The sequence below is a fragment of the Giraffa tippelskirchi genome, chromosome 1 (genome assembly GCF_054371585.1).
Source record: "Giraffa tippelskirchi isolate mGirTip1 chromosome 1, T2T-mGirTip1v1.2.pri, whole genome shotgun sequence".
Classification (NCBI taxonomy): Eukaryota; Metazoa; Chordata; class Mammalia; order Artiodactyla; family Giraffidae; genus Giraffa; species Giraffa tippelskirchi.
In genome coordinates, this window is record NC_137275.1 from 220520292 (window position 1) to 220534555 (window position 14264).

General features: G+C 42.9%; 1 protein-coding gene across 3 annotated transcripts in view; it reads right to left on the reverse strand.

Moving 5' to 3' along the window:
• ASTN2 (astrotactin 2) overlaps nucleotides 1-14264 on the reverse strand; it is a 989820-nt gene that overhangs the window by 681832 nt on the left and 293724 nt on the right. The window lies entirely within an intron of this gene.

Below are 14264 nucleotides of genomic sequence, written 5' to 3' on the forward strand. Positions count from 1 at the left end.
TGCTGTAGTAATCAGTGTGATTGCCTAGTCTCAAGTTCTCAAGTTCTTACAGAGTTACTGACCTGCAGGCCTGCCTAAAAGTGAAATTTCTTCTTCAAGACTTTTGCCCATTTGGGAATCTATGTTGATTGCTGTTAATGTCACATCATTCTCTGAAGGGGATCCCACTGACCCTTCTCAGGCACCTCCTTCGGAGGTAACCAGACTGACACATAGAGGAGGGGGTCGGAAACTACAGTGATTCCCTGTACGCCTTCACAACTAGACTATACACAGATAATCTAGAGAAAGGCTTCCTGGTTCCAGAAGCTATTCTGAGAAAACGGACTATGTCTTTGCCCTGAAGGAAAAAAATGTGAGGGACATGAACTGAAATGAAATACTATTAGTTTGTCTTGACAGTGACCATTTTTCTGAAAGGATTCTCCTTCAACCACAACTTCCCCTATACCCTCTTCTCCTCAAAAAAAGCAAAACCAAAATAAAATCAGCACACATAGATTGCTACTTCCTCCTCCCACCCCTGATTGAAAGAAATCTTTCAGAGGCATAAAAATGAACCCACATTTAGTCATAAATGTTGCAAAGAGTTATCACTGAATATAAAACAAAATTTCAGGAAATTGGACCAAAGCCAGAACATTCAGGTCATAAGATGTCAAGACCATTAAAAGAACTTCTCACTTCTTGAGAAAAATCTTTAAACTGTAAGTTCTTAGGGACAGGATTTTATATAAGCCCATTTTATTGTATTTTTAAGAGTGCAGTTCAATTGGTCCATATTATTAGAAGCATTTTGCTTACTTGGTCTAATCGGAATATTTCTATTAAAAAAAAAACTCCCAGTTCGATTAGGTCTTCATCAACATAGTCTACTCCTCTCAATTTCTTCTTCGTATGTTTTAAAGTTGTGTTGTTCGCACATGTAAGTACAAATTTTATTTGTCTCCTGGTGAACCATTCCTTTTATGATTAATTAATGACACTTTTTATTCCTAAAGATTTGTTTGTCTCTTATTATTGTTGTAAAGTTTATTTTCCATAAATTTGTGCTTCTCCCCAAGGTCTCATTTGATTAGCATCTGCCTCGTATATGTTTTCCAATTCCTTCACTGTCAAACTTCTGTGTCTTTATGTTCTAAGAAGATCTTTGGTAAACAGCACATAAGTAGATTTGTGTAATATAATCGAGCTCTGAATTGAAATATGCAAATTATATTTATTATGATTACTGATGCTTCAGAGCTGTTTTCTACCAAGTTATCTTTCATGTCCCCCTTGCTCCTGTTTTCTCTTTTACTTTTTTTAAATGAATTTTTATTGAAGTATAGTTGCTTTATAATATCTTGTTAGTTTCTGCTGTATAGCAAAGTGAATTAGCTCTACCTATATATATATAACCCACTCCAGTACTCTCGCCTGGAAAATCCCATGGACGGAGGAACCTGGTGGGCTGCCATCTATGGGGTCGCACAGAGTCAGACACAACTGAAGCGACTTAGCAGCAGCAGTATATATATATATTTCCTCTTTTTTTGGATTTCCTTCTCATTTAGGTCACCACAGAGCCTTGAGTAGAGCTTCCTGTGCCATATACTAGGTTCTCATTAGTTATCCACTTTATACACGGTATCAAGAGTGTAGTTGCTCAGTCGTGTCCAACTCTTTGCGACCCCGTGAACCGCAGCATACCAGGCCTCCCTGTCCATCACTAACTCCCTAAATCCACCCAAACCCATGTCCATCGAGTCAGCGATGCCATCCAGCCATCTCATCCTCTGTCGTCCCCTTCTCCTCCTGCCCTCAATTTTTCCCAGCATCAGGGTCTTTTCCAATGAGTTAACTCTTTGCATCAGGTGGCCAAAGTATTGGAGTTTCAGCTTCAACATCAGTCCTTCCAATGAACGCCCAGGACTGAGTGTATATACATCAATCCAAACTTCCCAATACCTCCCACATCCCTCTTCCTACTTAGTATCCATATTTTTTTTTCTTTTTTCTTTTATCCCATCCCATTGCCCACCTGGAATCACCAAGACATTAGCTTCTAAAATCAAACCCTAGGTTTTTGCATTTCCTCCTCATCCCTTACAATTGAGGTGTTGCCTTTCTTCATTTTTAAGATAAATTTGTGTTTTTTTAAAAAAAATGTTATATTTTACCCAACACCTGTGTGTGTGTGTGTGTGTGTGTATGTGTGTGTAACAGGAAGGCCCTTGCCAGCTTCCTTTCCACATGTAAACGAGAGCTTCTGTCATAAAAACACTTTTTTTTGTTTTGTTTTTATAAAAGCATATGTGCTAGAGTTGAGACTTTTCTCCAAAAACACTGAAGCCCAATACATAAATCTAGAATAGGATCTGCTGAAAGACCCCTACCTACACAGCGATGCCCCACTATGCCCACTCATCCCTGGAAAGTCTATTTGGGACACAGCTTAAAAACTCCTGCTAATGGCTGTGAACTCTACATCATAACCTCATTATTTCACCGTGTCTTTCTCAAGCACGGGAAAACACAGAGCCAAGGCCTTCTCTTTGTAATTTTCTAACTACTTAACACATTTGCTAACAGTCAGATTAGAAAACAGAACAGTCTACAAGTTTGTAACCTATGTGTTTTATCCAAATTCCCCAGTGGTCAGTCCTTATGCATATAATATGGTCTACATGCTTTTACATGTTCAAATGGCAGGAAATGAGGAAAGTTTTGTGGAATTTCATTCCCCGGTCTGCTAGTTACTCTCTATGGCAGGGAGAGAGGTGTCCCCCTCCACCATTTCCACATCTACAAGCCAGCTGGATCAGATGAACCTGAGATTTGCTTCCCTCTCTCGTGGACTAAGAGAACATAAGAAATTGTCTCCCCTCTATCATGTGCCTGGGAGCCTGGGGCGACAATGGCTTTAGGACATCAAGGATTCACCTGACATCACACAGCAATTAGATACTCAAGGGGGATGCTGCATCAAGGATTCTCTGAGTCCAAATCTGAGATGCTCCCTTATGCCAGGGATCGTGGGCCAAATCTGGCCCAATGCCTGTTTTTGTATGGCCCAGGAGTTAAAAACGGCTCTGACATCTTTAAGTGGTACAAACAAATCAAAAGAAGAATACATTAAGATGTGAAAATGATATGAAATTCACATTACGGTGTCAAATAAATTCCATTCTTCTCGTTAGCAGAACTTTGTTACCAAAAATGGTTCTTCATTATTACATTTTAAATTTCATCAATCAAACTTTTTGGACAAAATTTTCTCATTGTATAGGTATCTACACACTACCTTGAAGCTTGGCTCTTGGTCAGAAAGGCCTAAAATATTTTCCACCTGGCCCTTTACTGAATCATTTTACTGATCTTGCATTAGACCATAGGCCCTTGCAAGGATGGAACCAAGATACAAATGTATTGCCCTTCCAGACATCACAAGCCAGGCTGTATCTAACTCTGGCTTAGTACCATAAAGTCTTTAGCCCTGTTAAACAGGGACAAAGTAGCAGAGGTTAAAAAAGTATAGTCTTTAGGTGAGCCATTAAAAGGAGTAGAATCAGGGGGAGTTGGTTCTCCCATGATCATCTCTGCTGCATTATAAAGTTTCCTTCATATATAAGTCTCAATTTTTCCATCAGCAAATTAGAAATAATTATGCTGAGGTTGTGAGGATCAGTCCAGGCTTTAATATAAAACAGAGGCTTCATAAAACATCAGCAATTGTAGGTTGCAAAAGTCATTCTAAAAAAAAAACAAAAAGCCATCCTAATATTTAGCCCCTTCTTCAAGAGATGTACTCTATTTCTACGCCCTGTATCTAAGGTGGCCTCACAACTTGCTTCTGAACAAGTGAATGAAGTAGAAAGGACCAAGTGTCTTCCGAGTTGAAGCCTCAAAAGGCCCTGAAGCTCTTGTTCCTGCTGCTTTTGGAACCTGTGTGAACCAGCCTTGGAGAGCTGGCTGACCGTAGGTACGTGACTGAGGGCAGCTGAGCCCACCCTGCCCAGACCAGAACTGCTCAGCTGAGCCCAGGCCTAATGCTTGACTTGAATTGGGAGTCAAATGAGGGGTTTCTGTTTTAAGCCACAAAATTTCAGGGTGTTTATTATGCTATAAGGGCTTTTCCTGGTGGCTCAGTGGTGAAGTATCCGCCTGCCAATGCAAGAGACGTGGGTTCAATCCCTGGGTCAGGATGATTCCGTGGAGGAGGAAATGGCACCCCACTTCAGTATTCTTGCCTGGAAAATCCCATGGATAGAGGAGCCTGGCAGGATACAGTCTGTCCATTGGGTTGCAAAGAGTCGGATACGACTGAGCTACTAAACACACACACACACACACACACACACACACACACACACACACACACACACACACACACACGTTCTGCTAAAACTCTAAGTGACATGGTACTGTACCATATAGTGATGAAAACAAACATCCTAGAGTTATATCCCAGGTCCCACCAAGACCTGGTCCAGAGCCTTCTCTTCAGGTTGCCTGTAGTCGCCTCTCTACCCAGCCCGACCAGACAGAATGGACGGAGAGCCCTGCACATATTTCAGACAGCCAAGGAAAACCGCCTGGAGGAGACGTACACTTTCAGGAATGCAAACGTCTCTGAAAGATACATCAGGGAAGACTTATGGAGGCAGCTGTGTGCTCTGACTATAAGTCAGCTCTCTCAGGTCTCCATCGCACCCGACCTGGGCATCACTGGGATGTGGCCGTGCTGGCTCTGGGAGCACTCTTGGAAGGGCGGTGTGGTCCAGAAAAAGGAATGCCAGAAGGAATGCCAGAGTCCCAGGGAAAAGGCTTCCTGTTCGAATCTGCATTTTATGCCCTGTGTTTGAAGGTGCCAAGGCTCTGACTTCAGGATGCTGCTAATCTACAGAGTGTTTTAAAAGAGCATTTTAGTAAGTATTCTAGCACATTCTCACAACAGCCTCAAGAAACAAGAATAGCAGGTACTATCCCATCTCCAGGTGCTGTGGATGGAATCCTGAGAAGATGATGTAGTTTCTCTGAGGACCCACTGCACTTGAGAGCTGGTGTTCAAACCTGGGTTTCTGGACTCCAAATACTGAACTTTTCACTAGACAACAATGCTTACAATCAGATTTATGGGTCAAAGACCATTTGAGATGAAGCAGACGTGAAAATGATCTAGCCCATCACCTCTGCCTTCCAAATTAGCAACAACAAAGATTTATTAGGTGCTTACTAGGTTTAGTGTGGCCCGCTGAGCTTTTTACATACGTTAAGTCTAATCCTCACAGGCTCCCTATGAGGTGGCCAACTGTGTGATTTGCAGATTAGGTAGTGATGATTGTGCACAATAAGTAATTTCTCAGAGTTGAGGGAGCCAGAGGAAGAACGCAGTGTGGAGCCACATGGATCTGACAGCAGAACCTGAGCTTGCTTCCACACAGCTTTACAGATGGGAACACTGGTGCTTGGAGAGCGCAAAGTCTTGTCCAAGATCATGCAGCCCATGTGATTACTTTCCCATTAATTCATCAAGCATTAATTGAGCATCTGCTATTTGTCAAGACTCGTTTAGTCATGGGAAGCACAGGCATGACCCGGACATAGTCACTGTGCTTCAGGAGGTTAATTAAGGGAGAAGAGAAGTGGCCTTAAATTACTCGCATCAAAGGTGATAAAAGACAAATATCATAAGAAAGATAAAGAAGGGGTTACCAAAGTTTGGAGAAAGTATGCATAATTTTTCATGTGAGAAAAATTTGGAAAGATTTCACGAAGAAAGTAGCTTTAAGGGTTTTGTTTGGAAAGAACAGCAGGGTTATTTCATCACAGATTCAGGGCTGGACTCTAGGTAGCTGGGATCTATTCAGTCTTCTTTCCATTTCTGTAACTATTTCATGGTTTATAAACACCCCAGGCCAGTTCACACCACCTTCTTATGCATTCCTTGTGGCACAAATGTCTAATTTCTTGTTTTATGCTCTAAATGATGAAGTGCTGGTTGGCAGAGATCTGGGTGGCACATCCTACAATTGTGTAACACAGCAAAAAAAGCTGCATGAGCCTCAAAAATGCACAGAACACTGGATAATGACATAACCACTGGGTTTGCTGATCCTCAGGTCATAGCACTGGCTCCTCAGGGCAAGAAGGAGCTTGTAAGGGGCAGTCTTGACTCTTTGTTAGCTAAAAGGGAAATGCCTCACTTTCCAGAAACTTATAGCTCCTGATCACCCTCACAGCAGCACTGATGATTCAGAAACACCTACCAATGTAAAGGAACTACACCAATTCCTTATAGTATCCAGACTAGGCTGATACAATGTCACAGCTCAGAGATCTCAGCCAGACTAGCCAAAACCAAAACTACTGTCATCTGGAGACTGAAATATGGACTCTGTCTGGGCTCTGGATTCACAGTTCCATAGTCTACTAGCTGGGTACACTTGGGATAGTCACTTAAACTACTTAAGTTTAAATTTCTTATTTTGTTGTTCTTCAGTCACTAACTCGTATTTGACTCTCTGTGACCCCATGGACTGCAGCACGCCAGGCTTTGCTGTCCTTCACCATCTCCCAGAATTCGTTCAAATTCATGTCCATTGAGTCAGTGATGCTGTCTAACTATCTCACCCTCTGCTGTCCCCTTCTCCTCCTGCCCTCAATCTTTCCCAGCATCAGGGTCTTTTCCAGTGAGTCAGCTCTTTGCATCAGGTGGCCAAAGTTTTGGAGCTTCAGCATCACTCCTTCCAATGAATATTCAGGGTTGATTTCCTTTGGGATTGACTGGTTTGATCTCTTTGCTGTCCAATGGACTCCCAAGAGTCTTCTCCAGCACAATTCAAAAGTATCAATTCTTGGAGAATGGAGTTAATCATAGGCCTTACTTTATGAGATCTGGGGAGTTTTTAAATGAGATAATACATGATGAGTACAATACTAGGAACATACTAAATGAGCAGTAACTACTAGTTGTACCACATTTCCTTAACCTTTTGTATTCCAGGAGGCTCCCAACTGTCTCTTTTTATTCATCTATGCATCCATCCGCCTATTCATATATTCTCCCATTCAGCCGATTGCTATTCTATGCCAGTTCTATGTTAGGGACTTGGGCTGCAGAGAGACATAACTCACTGTCCTTCTCATCACAGGACTGTCCGAGTTGAGGAGGGAAGCAGGTGTGCCCTGTCATGAGGGCTCTGATAGAAGGTAGCACGGGGGCTGCAAGTGCCGAGACAGCGGAGCAGTGCAGTCAGCCTGCATGAGCGCTGAGGGTGGGCGCGAGCTGGGGTCTTACTAGAGGAGATTCTGAAACCAGAATTTGATACATGAGTAGCAGTTTGCTGCCCAGAGAAGCGGGGGTGCTTTCAGGGAGAGGATGAACATTACACAGAGCTGGAATCCAAGGCATGCTGAGGAAGGGAATGGTGGTCTGTGTGCTGGAGGCTGCAGGACACAGTGGCCTGGGGCTGGGGCAGAGCCAGAGGCAGGCTGGAGGGCAGGCTGGGGTGGCAGCTAGTGCAGAAGGATCCAGTGACTTTCTCACCCTATTAAACAGTGTGTCGTTCATCCTGCAGACTCTTATTTCTAAAACTGGGTGAATGTATCCCTAATGGGATACTGACAAATATAATGATATTGGCATTATCACTGTCCTGATAATGACATTGACAAATATAAAGGTAATAATAAAACAATAGTGATAACACTGCTATATTTAAAATGGGTAACCAACAAGGTCCTACTGTACAGCACAGGGAACTCTGCTCAATGGTATGTGGCAGCCTGGATGAAAGTAGTGTCTCGTGGAAAATGGATACACGTATATGTATGGCTGAGTCCCTTTGTCGTTCACTTGAAACTACCACAACATTGTTAACTAGCTGGCTATATCCCAATATAAAATGAAAAGTTTAAAAAAAGCAGTAGTGATAAAAGCAGTAAATAATAAAATAGTAGAATATATATGTTCAATGCGGAGAAGGCAATGGCACCCCACTCCAGTACTCTTGCCTGGAAAATCCCATGGACAGGGGAGCCTGGTAGGCTGCAGTCCATGGGGTTGCGAAGAGTCGGACATGACTGAAGCGACTTAGCAGCAGCAGCAGCATATGTTCAATGTCCACATTTGCCTGGTTCTGTGCTCAATGCTTTACAGGCATTATTTCACTGGATCCTTTGGAAATCCATTAAAGATGGTACCTTACTATCCTAGTATAACCAGCACAAGTATGATTCTTTTCCTGGGACTAAGGACTTGAGAAAATATTAAACAATTTAACTGACAAATAAAAGTGGCTCAGTGGTGAAGAATCTGCCTGCCAATGCAGGAGACACAGGTTCAATCCCTGGGTCAGGAAGATCCCCTGGAGCAGGACATGGCAACCCACTCCAGTATTCTTGCCTGGAGAATCCCATGGACAGAGAAGCCTGCTGGGCTACAGTCCATCGGGTGGCAAAGAGTTGGACATGACTTAAAAACTAAATAACAACAACAAAGTACAATAAATCTGCATGTTATAAAACAGAATGGCATGGATGTTTTTAGATGGAATCTGGAATTTGGGACTTATGTTGATGCTTTGTGAGCACAGCTGCATTCCCTTTGGGGGTGTGTGTTGACTCTCATCTGCCTCTAGAACGACTTTGCTGGAAAGACTTCAGAAGACCCCCCCAGTACAAGTGACAGAGTATCAGGAAAATGTGCCAGGTAGGAGAGTGACATGGTCTGATTTAGCATGTTTTCAAAAGATCACTTCACCCGCCAGGTGGAAGATGGATTTGTGAATGAAGAGGCTGTCACAGCAATAAGGATAAGGGATGATAAAACCTCAACCAAGTTACAGGCAATGGCCGGGCAGAAAGAAATGGATGTGTGAGCCCAAAGGTCAAATGAGCAGGACCCTGATGACAACAATACAGCTAGCTACACTTGACTGAGGGTCAGCCATGAGTCAGACACTGGGCTGAGCATCTTGCAGGTGCTATTTTCACAACCCACACGTGACTTAGGCATTATTAGCACTAATTTACAGATAAGAAAACTGAGGCTAAAAACCACTTCTTCATTTACTTAATTAAGATCATTCAGAAAGACAGTGGTGAAATTAAATTTCAAATACAAAATCCCACTTTTAAAGACTACCTAGACTGCATGAACCTCAGCAAGCCCTTCTTCACATCGATAAAAATTTCCTTTGCTTTATTTGCACATCAATAACTCCTTTTCAGGCTTCCCTGGTGGCTCAGAGGGTAAAGAATCTGCCTGCAATGCAGGGGACCCAGGCTGGATCCCTGGGTCGGGAAGATTCCCTGGAGAAGGGAACTGCAACCCACTTAGTATTCTTGCCTGGAGAATCCCATGGACAGAGGAGCTTAGTGGGTTACAGTCCATGTGGTTGCAAAGAGTCGGAGATGACTAAGTGACTAACACTTTTCACTTTATTTTTCTACCTGCACTTTATTGCACGTGGATGCCTGGGAGTGACTACCCAACAGCTGCCTCATAAACCCTGCTGCAGACAAGAGGATGGCACTGGGACCTCCCCACCTTCTTCTGTCTGCCTGCGGACGATGCAGTCAGCATCTGCCAGCTCTCTCAGGGGGACGCCCTAACTACCAAACCACACTGGAGCCGCTTTTAACCATGTGTTCAACTCCATGACACAGGTTCCAGGCTACCCATTCCATCTGCTGGGACCTGCTGAGCACCAGGGGCTGGGCGCAAAGCCTAACGAAGTAGAGAGAGGCCAGGTGCTCTCACTCTGGGCCAGAAGGCCCACGGCCACTTGAGCAGCAGAGGGAAGAGACAGTGAAAGAGGGAGGTTTTGACCATCATATCTGGGATTGTTGATGGTCAGTGGAAGCCAATGGAACACTTCCAAAATTGTGTTTCTATGGATGCTTCTGTGCTGCAAGATGTTCATGCACGTTCCAAGGGGGAAAATAGTCTGTGGTCAAGATGGTTTTTACAGACGACGAGCTAAACAAATCTGCCCAGCTTTCTGCACTGCAGGACTTCCTGGGGTCTTTCATAGACTAAAACATGTTTGGGAATTTACAACAGAAAGAGGGAGTGTGCAGAATTTCCAGAACTTTTACTGACCGTGGATTTCTTCTACTCAAGACAAGTTGGAGGACTTGTGGCGGAAAGGGTGTGAGTTCGGAAGTCCAGGGCTTGCACGTCCTAGCCCTTCTCTCTCTTGGAAAAAAAACCCTTATCTAATAGTGGCAGCAAAACCATGAGCACAATGTTATTAAGCCATTTTGAAAATTGCTTTAACAGCATCCACTTGAACATGTTTCATGTGCTATCCATCAGCGAGTCTATCTCTAGGGGAAACAGGATTCCCTGGAGACCTGTACCAGGAGGTTTTACTTTATCCCAGATCCCTCTTCTGCCATCAATTTGAAGGTTATAAAACTAAGCCACTTTCCAACGATCTTTGAGGTTAATGCACTCATTTATTCAACAAATATTTATTAAGCACTTTCTACGTATGAGGTTTATGAATATGAAGCTTCTATTTTAGAGAGGAAAATAGTAAATGAGCAAGCAAATAAAAGTGATTTTAGGCCTGTAATATCAGGGAAGGAGTGAAAAGCGATTATGTAACAGATAGGAGCCGGTTGGGGATGGAAAGGAGTAAAAATCTGGGTACCTGTGTTTGGGCAGTCAGGGGCAGTGATTCTGAGGAGCTGACATTTGAGTTAAGACATGAAAGGTGAGAAGGGATGCCCCAGGATGGCATCTGGGAACAAAAGGAGACACGGTGAGGAGAAGGACAGCAAGTTCTCAGACTGCACAGTGCGGTCCCATCTGTTGTGTCCTTGGGACATGACAAAAATCATCACGTCTGAAGCACAGGGAAATGCCAAGGGAGTGAAGAGGGCAGAAGAAGATGTAGATGGAACAGGGCCTACATGCCAAGGCAAGGAGTTTGGATTGTGTTCTAAAGATAACAGGATGCAGACACTAGGGAGAACAGTGTGGAGGTTCCTTAAAAAACTGAAAACAGAAGTGCCATATGACCTTGCGATCCCACTCTTGGGCATACACCCAGAGGCAACCATAATTCCAAAAGATTCTTGTACCTCAGAGTTCATTGCACTACTATTTACAATAGGCAGGACATGCACACAACCTAAATGTCCATCAAAAGAGGAACCGATAAAGAAGATGTGGCATATATATATATATATATATATATATATATATATAATATGTGGAATATTACTCAGCCATAAAGAGGAACAAAATCATGCCACTTGCAGACATGTGGATGGACCTAGAGACTGGCACACAGGGTGAAATAAGTCAGAAAGAGAAAAACAAATATCGCATACATGTGGGATCTAGAAAAATGGTACAGATGAATCTATTTGTAGAAAATATATATATATATATACATATATACATCAAGGGCAGAAAGAGTGGATGGCATGAATTGGGAGACTGGGATTTAGAGAAGGAAATGGCAGCCCACTCCAGTATTCTGGCCTGGGAAATCCCATGAACAGAGGAGCCTGGGGTCGCAAGAGTCGGAAACAACTTAGCAACTAAACCATCACCAACAGCATATACACTATTTTGCATAAAATATATAACTAATGAGAATCCACTGTATAGTACAGGGAACTCTATTCTGTTCCCTATGGTGACCTAGATGGAAGTCAAGATTGCCGGAAGAACTATCAACAATCTCAGATATGCAAATAACACCACTTTAATGGCAGAAAGTGAAGAGGAACTAAAGAGCCTCTTGATGAAGGTGAAAGAGGTGAGTGTTAAAACTCAACATTCAAAAAACTAAGGTCATGACATCCAGTCCCATCACTTCATGGCAAAGAGATGGGGGAAAAGTGGAAAGAGTGACAGATTTTATTTTCTTGTGCTCCAAAATCACTGTGAATGGTGACTGTAGCCATGAAATTAAAAGATGCTTGCTCCTTGGAAGAACAGCTATGACAAACCTAGACAGTGTATTAAATAGCAGAGACATCACTTTGACGGACAAAGGTCAGTATAATCAAAGCTATGATTTTTCCAATAGCCATGTATGGATTTGAGAGTTGGACCATAAACAGGGCTGAGTGCAGAAGAATTGATGCTTTTGAACTGTGGTGCTGCAGAAGACTCTTGAGAGTGCCTCGGACAACAAGCAGATCAAACCAATCAATCCTAAAGGAAATAACCCTGAATATTCACTGGAAAGACTGATGCTGAAGTTGAAGCTCCAATCCTTTGGCCACCTGATGCAAAAAGGCAGTTCTTTGGAAAAGACTCTGATTTTGGGAAAGATTGAGGGCAAGAGGAGAAGGGGGTGACAGAGGATCAGATGGTTGGATGGCATCACTGACTCAATGGACATAAGTTTGAGCTAACTCAGGGAGATTGTGAAGGATAGGGAAGCCTGGTGTGCTGCAGTTCATGGGGTCGCAAAGAGTGAGACGTGACTTAGTGACTGAACAACAACAACGACAAACGGCAAGAGATGGTGGTGTGTTAGTGTCTCAGTCCTGTCTGATTCTTTGGATCCCCACAGACTGGCCTGCCACGCTCCTCTGTCCATGGAATTCTCCAGGCAAGAATACTGGAATTGGTTGCCATTCCCCACTCTAGGAGCTCTTCCCGACCAAGGGATCAAGCCAGGGTCTCCTGCACTGCAGACAGGTTCTTTACTGTCTAAGCCATCGAAACAGAAGGGATACATGTGTATATAAGGCTGATTCACTTTGCTGTACAGCAGAAACTAACACAACAGTGTAAATCAACTATACACTAATAAAACTTACAGAAAAAAATATAATAAATATAACAGGAAACCACTGAATAATTTTAAGTGGGAGAGTGACCTTATCTTATTTATATTTCTAAAAAGATTACTCTGGCTTGCTTTGGGGAGAACCTCAGGATGGTGTAGTCATAAGCAGGAGGTAAGAAGTAGCAATGGTCACAATGGTGACTAATATATCTGGGACAAATTTGAAATACATTTAAGGGAATAAAAAATGAATTTCTACCTGTATAGAGTTCTCTTAGTCCCCATCTAACTTATAAATTAAAATGATTTGATATTCAATTATGGTCTAAGTCAAATAATAGATTTCACTAACAATCTAATTCTGAAATTCAAGAAGGGAAAACAGAATCCAACATGAAGGCCAAGTTTTATGCAAAAAAAAAAAAAAGTTCTGCGTGGCATTGCTTATAATCGTGAAATAATTAGAAACAAACCAAATCCCTAACAGGGGCTTCGCTGGTGGCTCAGATGGTAAAGAATCCACCTGCAGTGTGGAAGACCTGGGTTTGCTCCCTGAGTTGGGAAGATCCCCTGGAGGAGGGCATGGCGACCCACTCCAGCATTCTTGCCTGGAGAACCCCATGGACAGAGGAGCCTGGTGGGCTACAGTCCGTGGGGTCGCAAAGAGCTGGACACAACAGACCGACTAAGCACACCACAAATGCCTAACAGAAGAGGCCTCCTTAAGACAGTTATGGTGCATAAAATAGACGGTTCTTGGAAGAAAGCATTGACATAAAAAGGGCTAAGGATATGACACTAAGGGAAGGAATTCAGATTGATGGTGGAGAGCAGCGAAGTTATGGACTTGGCGTCAAGTGTATTTATGGGGACCGTATTTGTAGAGAGGATATGGGAAGGAGATTCTTGGTGAATGCTGGAGCAATAAAGATGGACAGTTAAAGCTGAGTGGAATTACAAGTGATCTTGAATGCTCAAGTCATCACAAATACAAGAGAGCATTTATTCAGTTCTTAATATACATTAGCTAAGAGCTCCCACATAGTCTACATTCTTCATTTCATCAGATGTTTACAACAATCCTCTGATGTAGGGGTCAGCATCCCCATTCTACAGCAGAGGAACTGGAGGCCCAGAGACATCAATGACTCTTCCAAAGCTAAGCAAGTTGACACCGACGGGGCTGGGTTAGCACTCAGACATTGCTGATCTCAAAGCAACTAATCTTTATCATTATCCAATGGTTCAACCTGGGGTTCACCACATGAATTCCAAAAAGGAACTCAATCCTCAATCTCTGACTCAATTTATGACCTTGGCTAAATGTGTAGATCTTGTTTTTCACTGGATACAGGAATTCACAGGATTAAGAGCTAGAGAATAACAAGTGTCTACTATGCGTGCAGACACTGATTTAGACTCAGAAACACAAAGATGATTCCAATAATAAGATACTTCCTGCCTTCAAAGAACTCTCTGTCTAGCTAAGGAGAGAGCCAGAACTAAGCAAATGAC